We start from the raw sequence: 11,155 nt of genomic DNA on the forward strand, positions 1-11,155 counted from the left end.
GTCCAATGGCACTGTCGGGTTTACAAGCGCTGCGCTCGCTTTTAAAGCAGCGCAGCGCTTGTAAACCCCTCAGATCCCCCTAGGCAACGAGCAGAGTAAGACATACTCACCGATCCGGGTCCCCGAGCCGCACCGATCGCGTCGCCAGCCAATGACAGCAGTGGACACGCGTTGATGACGTGTCCACTGCTGTCCCTTTAAATAGCGCCGCCTACTGTCGGCTCCCTCACTCCTGCTGCGCACTTCGGACGAGATGGAGCTCCCCTGCTGCCTTCCTGCTGGATTGATCGCCCCTGATCGCCCCTGATCGTCTGCCTGCCTTGGGTAAGCTGAACTACAACTCTCTACCACTGTTTATTTTGCTTATTTCTATCTCAACTGTCTAAAAAATTTTTTTTTTTTTTTTTTGCATTTTTTCTTCTATCTTTGTCATTATTACACTTTTGTACACATACACACTGATTTACAACTTTCCCAAGCACACACAGACACTTACACACACACTTACACTTACACTTTTTTTTTTTTTTTTTTTTTTTTTTTTCTTTCTTTCTTTTCTTTTCTTTCTGTCTTTGCTTTCTTTGGCAGTCTTTTTTTTTACTAAAACTTTATTTCTGATCTTGCTCTATAATTATCTGATTTATTTGGTTGCATTTTAGTGTTTTTTTGGCATTTTCATAATTGATTTCTGTTTTTGAATTATTCTATTGCACTGTAACTTTTTGTATTGCTATTGGGTGCTGAATTTGCAGTGACGTTGGTGGATCCAGGGCTCTGACCACCGATTTCATTGCAATTATTGTTCTTCTGTTGGTTTAGGTGGTTTTATTGGATTTTACGGTGTTTTATCTTTGCATTGTTCTTTATTGTGTGTTTAGTGCCCCCAAAAAGGTTGCTTTTGCAGTGACATTGGTGGATCCAGGGCTCTTACCGATTTCATTGCAACTATTGTTCTTTGATTGCTTTTAGTGGTTTTATTCCATTTGATTTCAGTTGTTCTAGAAAGGTCCAGAGGTGCTAAGATTGTTCTGGTAGTTTCTATTGCCAAGGGTTAGGCTGATGCCACACGAGGCGTAGGGCTGATTTTTTCAGCAAGTGGAAAAACGCTTGCCGAAAATTCAGCCCTACGCCTGCTACTTGTTCCTGCACCCGAATGAATGGGATACGCTCGGGTGCAGGCACGTGTAGCCGATATACGCATGAAAACGCGAGACTTTGCATTCTCACGCGTTTTCATGCGTATATCGGCTACATGTGCCTGCACCCGAGCGTATCCCATTCATTCGGGTGCAGGCAAAAAAAAAGGGGTGCATAGAGTGCAGCCCCAATATTATGCATTTTCAGGTTTGGCGGCCATGTACTTATGTGCAACCAGACATAGGTATCGTTTTATTCAGGGGAACTTGCAGATTGATGGTTAGTAAGTTTTTGGTAGTTGCCATGGAGATTTTGGGGAGAAATCTAGGTTTTTTATCTGGTTTTTCCTTGATTTCTGACCAAAATCTAGGTTTGTATCTGGTTTTTCCTTGATTTCTGACCAAAGCGCTGACTTCTGCAAGGGACTGCGGCCACAATTTTCCATGTAGAAAGAGAAGAGTGGCGTCTCTGAATAGCTGAAGGTGTGCACTTTTCGTAAATATATAGATTGTGGGGGTTATCTCACAGGTAGGGGGGGTTAACAGTGAAAAACTGCAGGTAGTGCACATAGAGCGCAGCCCCCAAAATTTCAACTGAAATTGCCCTTATGCATTGCCCCTGTTTTGGGGCATTTGGTGGCCACGTCTTTATGTGCACCCATACATATGGGGTATCGTTTTATTCAGGGGAACTTGCAGATTGATGGTTAGTAAGTTTTTGGTAGTTGCCATGGAGATTTTGGGGAGAAATCTAGGTTTGTATCTGGTTTTTCCTTGATTTCTGACCAAAGCGCTAACTTCTGCAAGGGACTGCGGCCACAATTTTCCATGTAGAAAGAGGAGAGTGGCGTCTCTGAATAGCTGAAGGTGTGCACTTTTCAGAAATATATAGTTTGCGGGGGTTATTTCACAGGTATGGGGGTGTTTAGACTAAATAACTGCAGATAGAGCACAGCCCCCCCTTATGCATTGCCCCTGTTTGGGGGCATTTGGTGGCCACGTCTTTATGTGCACCCATACATATGGGGTATCGTTTTATTCAGGGGAACTTGCAAATTGAGGTTTAGTAAGTTTTTGGTAGTTGCCATGGAGATTTTGGGGAGAAATCTAGGTTTTTATCTGGTTTTTCCTTGATTTCTGACCAAAATCTAGGGTTGTATCTGGTTTTTCCTTGATTTCTGACCAAAGCGCTGACTTCTGCAAGGGACTGCGGCCACAATTTTCCATGTAGAAAGAGAAGAGTGGTGTCTCTGAATAGCTGAAGGTGTGCACTTTTCGTAAATATATAGATTGTGGGGGTATCTCACAGGTAGGGGGGGTTATCACTGAAAAACTGCAGGTAGTGCACATAGAGCGCAGCCCCCAAAATTTCAACTGAAATTGCCCTTATGCATTGCCCCTGTTTTGGGGCATTTGGTGGCCACGTCTTTATGTGCACCCATACATATGGGGTATCGTTTTATTCAGGGGAACTTGCAGATTGATGGTTAGTAAGTTTTTGGTAGTTGCCATGGAGATTTTGGGGAGAAATCTAGGTTTGTATCTGGTTTTTCCTTGATTTCTGACCAAAGCGCTAACTTCTGCAAGGGACTGCGGCCACAATTTTCCATGTAGAAAGAGGAGAGTGGCGTCTCTGAATAGCTGAAGGTGTGCACTTTTCAGAAATATATAGTTTGCGGGGGTTATTTCACAGGTATGGGGGTGTTTAGACTAAATAACTGCAGATAGAGCACAGCCCCCCCTTATGCATTGCCCCTGTTTGGGGGCATTTGGTGGCCACGTCTTTATGTGCACCCATACATATGGGGTATCGTTTTATTCAGGGGAACTTGCAAATTGAGGTTTAGTAAGTTTTTGGTAGTTGCCATGGAGATTTTGGGGAGAAATCTAGGTTTTTATCTGGTTTTTCCTTGATTTCTGACCAAAATCTAGTGTTGTATCTGGTTTTTCCTTGATTTCTGACCAAAGCGCTGACTTCTGCAAGGGACTGCGGCCACAATTTTCCATGTAGAAAGAGAAGAGTGGTGTCTCTGAATAGCTGAAGGTGTGCACTTTTCGTAAATATATAGATTGTGGGGGTATCTCACAGGTAGGGGGGGTTATCACTGAAAAACTGCAGGTAGTGCACATAGAGCACAGCCCCCAAAATTTCAACTGAAATTGCCCTTATGCATTGCCCCTGTTTTGGGGCATTTGGTGGCCACGTCTTTATGTGCACCCATACATATGGGGTATCGTTTTATTCAGGGGAACTTGCAGATTGATGGTTAGTAAGTTTTTGGTAGTTGCCATGGAGATTTTGGGGAGAAATCTAGGTTTGTATCTAGTTTTTCCTTGATTTCTGACCAAAGCGCTGACTTCTGCAAGGGACTGCGGCCACAATTTTCCATGTAGAAAGAGAAGAGTGGTGTCTCTGAATAGCTGAAGGTTTGCACTTTTCGTAAATATATAGATTGTGGGGGTTATCTCACAGGTAGGGGGGGTTAACACTGAAAAACTGCAGGTAGTGCACATAGAGCGCAGCCCCCAAAATTTCAACTGAAATTGCCCTTATGCATTGCCCCTGTTTTGGGGCATTTGGTGGCCACGTCTTTATGTGCACCCATACATATGGGGTATCGTTTTATTCAGGGGAACTTGCAGATTGATGGTTAGTAAGTTTTTGGTAGTTGCCATGGAGATTTTGGGGAGAAATCTAGGTTTTTTATCTGGTTTTTCCTTGATTTCTGACCAAAATCTAGTGTTGTATCTGGTTTTTCCTTGATTTCTGACCAAAGCGCTGACTTCTGCAAGGGACTGCGGCCACAATTTTCCATGTAGAAAGAGAAGAGTGGTGTCTCTGAATAGCTGAAGGTGTGCACTTTTCGTAAATATATAGATTGTGGGGGTATCTCACAGGTAGGGGGGGTTATCACTGAAAAACTGCAGGTAGTGCACATAGAGCGCAGCCCCCAAAATTTCAACTGAAATTCCCCTTATGCATTGCCCCTGTTTTGGGGCATTTGGTGGCCACGTCTTTATGTGCACCCATACATATGGGGTATCGTTTTATTCAGGGGAACTTGCAGATTGATGGTTAGTAAGTTTTTGGTAGTTGCCATGGAGATTTTGGGGAGAAATCTAGGTTTGTATCTGGTTTTTTCTTGATTTCTGACCAAAGCGCTAACTTCTGCAAGGGACTGCGGCCACAATTTTCCATGTAGAAAGAGGAGAGTGGCGTCTCTGAATAGCTGAAGGTGTGCACTTTTCAGAAATATATAGTTTGCGGGGGTTATTTCACAGGTAGGGGGGGTTAACACTGAAAAACTGCAGGTAGTGCACATAGAGCGCAGCCCCCAAAATTTCAACTGAAATTGCCCTTATGCATTGCCCCTGTTTTGGGGCATTTGGTGGCCACGTCTTTATGTGCACCCATACATATGGGGTATCGTTTTATTCAGGGGAACTTGCAGATTGATGGTTAGTAAGTTTTTGGTAGTTGCCATGGAGATTTTGGGGAGAAATCTAGGTTTGTATCTAGTTTTTCCTTGATTTCTGACCAAAGCGCTGACTTCTGCAAGGGACTGCGGCCACAATTTTCCATGTAGAAAGAGAAGAGTGGTGTCTCTGAATAGCTGAAGGTTTGCACTTTTCGTAAATATATAGATTGTGGGGGTTATCTCACAGGTAGGGGGGGTTAACACTGAAAAACTGCAGGTAGTGCACATAGAGCGCAGCCCCCAAAATTTCAACTGAAATTGCCCTTATGCATTGCCCCTGTTTTGGGGCATTTGGTGGCCACGTCTTTATGTGCACCCATACATATGGGGTATCGTTTTATTCAGGGGAACTTGCAGATTGATGGTTAGTAAGTTTTTGGTAGTTGCCATGGAGATTTTGGGGAGAAATCTAGGTTTTTTATCTGGTTTTTCCTTGATTTCTGACCAAAGCGCTGACTTCTGCAAGGGACTGCGGCCACAATTTTCCATGTAGAAAGAAAAGAGTGGTGTCTCTGAATAGCTGAAGGTGTGCACTTTTCAGAAATATATAGTTTGTGGGGGTTATTTCACAGGTAGGGGGGGTTAACACTGAAAAACTGCAGGAAGTGCACATAGAGCGCAGCCCCCACATTTTTAGCTGTAATTGCCCTTGTGCATTGCCCCTGCTTTGGAGTGTTTGGTGCCCATGTCTTTATGTGCACCCATACATATGGGGCATCATTTTATTCAGGAGAAGTTTGTCTTTCAAATATGCCTTTGTTAGAAAATTTTTATGAGATTTTTTTTTGTCAAATCCACATTTGATCATGCGTCCAAGTTTACGTTTTAGAAAAAAAAAAAAAATGTCATAAAAAGTTCCAAATTTCACAATGCACTGACAAAAGGTATTTGGCTTTTGAGTGAAAACTACATTGCACCTAGAAACCTGAAGGTCTGTAGTTTCTAAAGATACCAAACATGAGGGGATATTTTAGATTTACATATAAGTTATGCTGCATTAACTGTTACAAGCGCTTTTCTGCTTTGTTCTGGTGTGATATTGTACTAAGTATTGCCTTAGTTTGGGGGTTACTTCTGGACAGGAACTGTGGGGTACCACCACATATTTGGTATCGTTGGACTTGGGAGTATCAGGGCTTTTACAAACAATAAAAAAAAGTGAGTAAAATTAACTTTTCTATGGAAAAAAACCTCAAAATATACAGAAATTTTTCATAATTTTATTTTTTTTTTACATATTTCACCCAAAATACACATCATATCTCCAGAAAAGTTATAAAATTTGGTATGTATGTCGAAGCCCAATTAGTGACGAAAAAAACGATATATAATTTCCCTAGTTTCGTGGAGGTTTTCCTACCAAAAAACATTGTTAAAGTGAATGAGTACAAAATGCTTAAAAAACGTCTGGCACTGGGGGGAACCGAAATGACGAATTCGGCTGGCACTTAAAGGGTTAAAGGGGTTGTTCACCTTTAAATTAACTTTCCGTATTACTTAGAAATTGATATTCTGAGACAATTTGCAATTGGTTTTCATTGTTTATTTGTTGTGCTTTTTCAGTTATTTTGATTTTTGTTGAGCAGCCCTCCTGTTTGGAATTTTATCTGGTTGCTAGGGTCTTCTTTGCCTTAGTAACCAGGCAGTAAATTGAATGAGAGACAGGAATAAGAATAGAAGAGGGACTGAGTAGAAAGATAAGTAATATAAAGTAACAATAACAATAAAATTTTAGCCTCACAGAGAAATATTTTTTTGGCTGCTGGGGTCAGTGACCCCTATTTGAAAGCTGCAAAGAGGCAGAAGTTGAACGCAAATAATTTAAAAACAATAACAAATAAACAATAAAAACCAATTGAAAAGTTGCTAGAAATAGGACATTCTATAACATATTAAAAGTTCATTTAAAGGTGAACTACCCCTTTAAGATGTCGTTTTACTGACAACTTTTTGGGAATTTTTTTTAGCTCTTATTAAATCTGTTGGTGTGTCCAACAGATTTAATAAGCAGCATTGATCACCACCTTTAGCTGTGTCACTTCTGTTCCCAGCAGTCATCTTGCTGCTCAGCAAGCAACACATGCACACTGGAGGCCAAACTGTGGAATTGGGCTACTGCACATGGTCCTAGGTGAAATCCATGTGGGAATTGAAGTCACGTGGCCAAAAATGGTGGCTCTACAGTTCTGGATGTACAATGGGCTAAAGTTAAGTTGGTCCAAGTGCAACGTTTAATTTCATGGTCACTTAAGCCCCTTTTTACCAAGGAATTATTCAGAGGTGTGATCAATAAAATACAATTCACATTTTTGCAACATTAGTATAGTGCCAAAGTGCTAGATTAGTATGCTCCAGTGAACTAAATGCTATTGCATGCAAGGTGCAAAATATGGGCTGCACAAACACAGGGATAGGCAGGAATATGTCATCTGCACATCAAGTGCACCTTGATTTTTTTATTTTTTTTAATACTAAACTTGATCTCTGGTAAAGACTTTGCCTGTTTCTCAGCCTGCCTGTATTCTACCTGCCTGGACTTTAGACATTTTCCTGCCTGATATTACCCTGCAAGTACTGCAATGTGGTGTATAGTAGTGGTGTAAGATTAGATAGTGAATGTTCTTCCTATCTGAAATATTTCTTACAGCACATAATGGGTTAACTGTATTGTTTTATGTTCCATAAGATGTAGTATCAATTGAAGGTGATACATATTTAAAATAAGGTTTCTATGTAAATTACGTTTCATTATGTTTATTGTCCTTTATGCCATAAACACTGTATTACTTTCCAGGAAAGCTAATAATTCTTTTGTGCAATGATACGTTCCTCTAATCAAATGTAAATATTTCACTGGGTGTGAGGACTGACCATTATAACATTTTGCTGGATTATCATTCACAAATATTAGCATTTTGAAATCACCAATATAATGAAATCAGTAGAATATTACTCCATTGTCATTCATACCCAAACCTTTGAACAAACAAGATGATTCCTTCAGTTTACTGAAAATCAGCTCAAATCATTAACCCATTGTGTATGCCCTTTTGCTGCCAAGCCAGAAATCCTACTCCTACAACTCCTTTATACCGACTCCTGTATACTGACTACCAATGTTGGTGCAGAGAACTGTGACTGATAACTATACTGTTGGAGGAAATTTCCACAGCTTAACCCTGTTCCATACCTACTGCTATTACACATCAATCATTATATACTAACAAGCTGCATCTTGGAAACTTGGTTATATTTACCATACAAATATTAGATCAATAAAACAAGTATTCTTATAAAGGCCAAGTTGTGCAGGAGACTTTACCTTCCCTGGCACAGACAAATAAACTATGCATTTGGTTTTAATGGCTAACAATGTTTATCTGTAGTAATAAGTCAAATAAACTGGACTTGCTGTGTTCTTAAAGACATTTTGATAGTCATCCAACTGACTTTCTCTGGGCTAATTTGATCGTTTGGCTCTAGGGCAAAACAATCAAATCAAAATGGCGGGCATAGGTACTGTCGGATCAGGGACTGCATCAACGAGCCGATGCCCCATCGAGATATGGGCAATTTCAGGCCAGATGTCGGTGAGGCCGGTCGTTGGTTCCCATACACAGGCAGATAAGCTGCCAAATCAGTCTAAAGGACCAATATCAACAGCTGAAATCGGCTCATGCCAGAAAGTTGCCTGTTCCTGCCCCGATACCGTTATTCCTTGTCCAAACAAACACAGAACATCATTCCACTCTCAAGGATATTCTTGAGGTAAAATAAAAAATAATTTCAAATATTGCCCCAAAACAGCCCAATTTGCACAGTGAAAACAAATTAAAAAAATATAATAGAATCACTAGTCACGCCCAGCACCCACCAGCCAGAGTCCATTGCATGCAGGTTGCATTATTCTTATAATTAGCACATATACTCAATTAGGCAGTAACCCACCAACCCTGGACAGAACAATGTGCTCTCCCCCCTCCTTTTTAAGAAAAAATATTTTTATTTGCACCAGTAAAATACACATACATTGAATATAGCATGTCAATGTATTTATACACAGGGTTACAAGTAGAAACTGAGTTGGGTCTACACACTCTTATTTTGACCCTCCTCGATGATCCAATTCACATGTTACATTCCAAATTAGACAATTTATTTTCCTTCCCTAGAGCCCCTCTTATTTCAACTGCTGTTATATCAGAGCTTTAGTAAATATCCCCATTTGTATAAGTTGTATTTATTAAAGGATTTCTCCCTGCTTACTCCTCCGACATGTGCCAAGTGGTAAGCCTAAATGTATAAGATATTTTTTGTTGTTGTGTGCAAGATACACATATTTTACCCAGATGGCAAAAAAGATTTTGACTGGGCGTTCTCTATTGAGAGTAGCTTCCAACCAATCCATATGATAACCAAAGTCAAGTTTGTTAAGCATCGTACCGAAAGGTGGAGCTTGGAATGAGATCCAGCAATGCAACATGGCCTGAAATGATATTTGCAATTTTTGCTGTATCTCCAAAAATTGCCTATAAAGGAGTAAGATCTATCTGCATATTTAATGTGGTTTAACAATAGGAAATGACCGTTTCCCTAAATTATTTAATCAAAGGGCATTACCATAAACAATGCAAGATATCTGCTTTTGGCGCATTGCATTTTAAACATTCATCTGACTCGGACCAACCCACTTTTTTACTTTGTTCTGGGGAGAAATACCCCCTATGTAATATATTCAGAAACATGACATGAAAATGGCTTGAATTTAGAAGTGATAGAGATCTGAAATGTAGGGTTAACAGTTTTTCTTGTGTAAGATTGGGGATTTGTTGTAACCACTTACCCACGCCTCTTCCAATATCCCTTTTTTAGAAAGTGGGATTTTCAATATTATTTGCTTGTAAATATGAAAAAAAGGGGTAATGTTCTGCAAATGAATATAGGTTAGTTGGAGTATGAGAAAAATGTCTTACTTGTGTGAGTCCATGTTTTGCCCAGGTAAAGAATGGGTTTCAAAAAAGAATGGGTTTTCAAAAAATGTGGGTTTCCTATAAAGGGCAAAAAGGGCGACAGAGACTGAGTGATATTAGAAATCTTAGGGTTTTAGGGAATGTAGTAATGTAACAGTTTCCTAGTTCCCATATCATTGATACTTTGCAGTTGCTTCTACTGTTTGAATTATGGCAATTTGTAGTTCTTTAGACTGTACCTGTAATTGCTGTTGAATTTCAACTCCCACTGTTTTATAGCAACAACTGATGCTCTGAAGCTGTATAGCTTATGTATTTTTACTGCACTTGATAGACCACTTTTACTGATTTTTCAAGAAATGTGAATAATATTACCTACTGTCTATATAGCCACTTATGCAGGGTGGTGTAGGGATTACTGGTTCAAAAAATGCAGTAGATAATTAACCTACCCTTATTCACAAAGTCATTGAATGTGGTTTTTTGTGAACTTATACTTTATAGTGAATTTGTTATACTTGTCTGCCATTTGGAACAATTCCACATATAGAAAAAAATGTATCTGCCACAGAGCTTTGCAGGGTCCCATAAGTGCATTCTGACCTGAGCTGTAGATTTTGTTGACCCTAACCTATAAATGAACTGAGGCTTATCTAACTGCACAATCAGCAGGTATAGCAAGCAATCAGCAGGTATAATTTAATAGTCAAAAGCAAACATCTCATCAGATTCTATGAGTTACTTCTCATGGGCAAACTTTGTGCCTTTTATTACATATGGTACTTTATGTACATGGTTTATTGCCATTGCAAACCCATATGTGCTGTAGTAGACAAATTCATGCATGTGGGCTGCTTTGATATTTTTTTGCCAGGGCAGCTTTTAACTCCCAGTCTGGGGCTGCTCTCTCCGTGCCACATCTGGGCACCCCTTTACACCCTGCCATGATAACCCACTGACCCTTGGTTCACAGAATCTACCAAACTTGGAACTTAAACCATTTCAAAGTATCCCATGGGTCAGGAAAAGCCATATTGTTGGAGCCAGAGGTGAATGCTCAGTGCTACGTTTTTGACTTTTACAAGTTGCAGGCACATCCTTTTAATTGCTGTTTCGCTGCCAGAGACACCAGCAGAACTCCCTCTCAATCGATCCCTCATGGTGGCAGCAGAAGGTTCCACTCTAAGAGGCCACAACTGGAATAACAGGTTGGAGGCTGCACACGGATCAGCAAACAGGCCACATTGCCAGCTCATGCTGATAAATCCCAGCTCCTCTTTTTTTGTCCACCATTGAATCCTTATAGGGATAATAAGTTTTTCAGTCATAATTGGACTTTTCAGGTGAATATTAAATTAGTGTGCCACACCATATATATGTTATTCATCACTATGGTGTGATTGTTTGCAAGGGAAAAAATGTTGTAGTCATGGACTTTCATTATATGGCAAAAAGCATGTGGACGCCCATCTAATTATTATAATTGGCTATTTAAGCTGCATCTACCTTTGCCCACACAGGTGCCCACACTACATCATATAATGACATGCTTACTGCTGTGGTGTAACAG

This window comes from Xenopus tropicalis, chromosome 7 (genome assembly GCF_000004195.4).
Source record: "Xenopus tropicalis strain Nigerian chromosome 7, UCB_Xtro_10.0, whole genome shotgun sequence".
Classification (NCBI taxonomy): Eukaryota; Metazoa; Chordata; class Amphibia; order Anura; family Pipidae; genus Xenopus; species Xenopus tropicalis.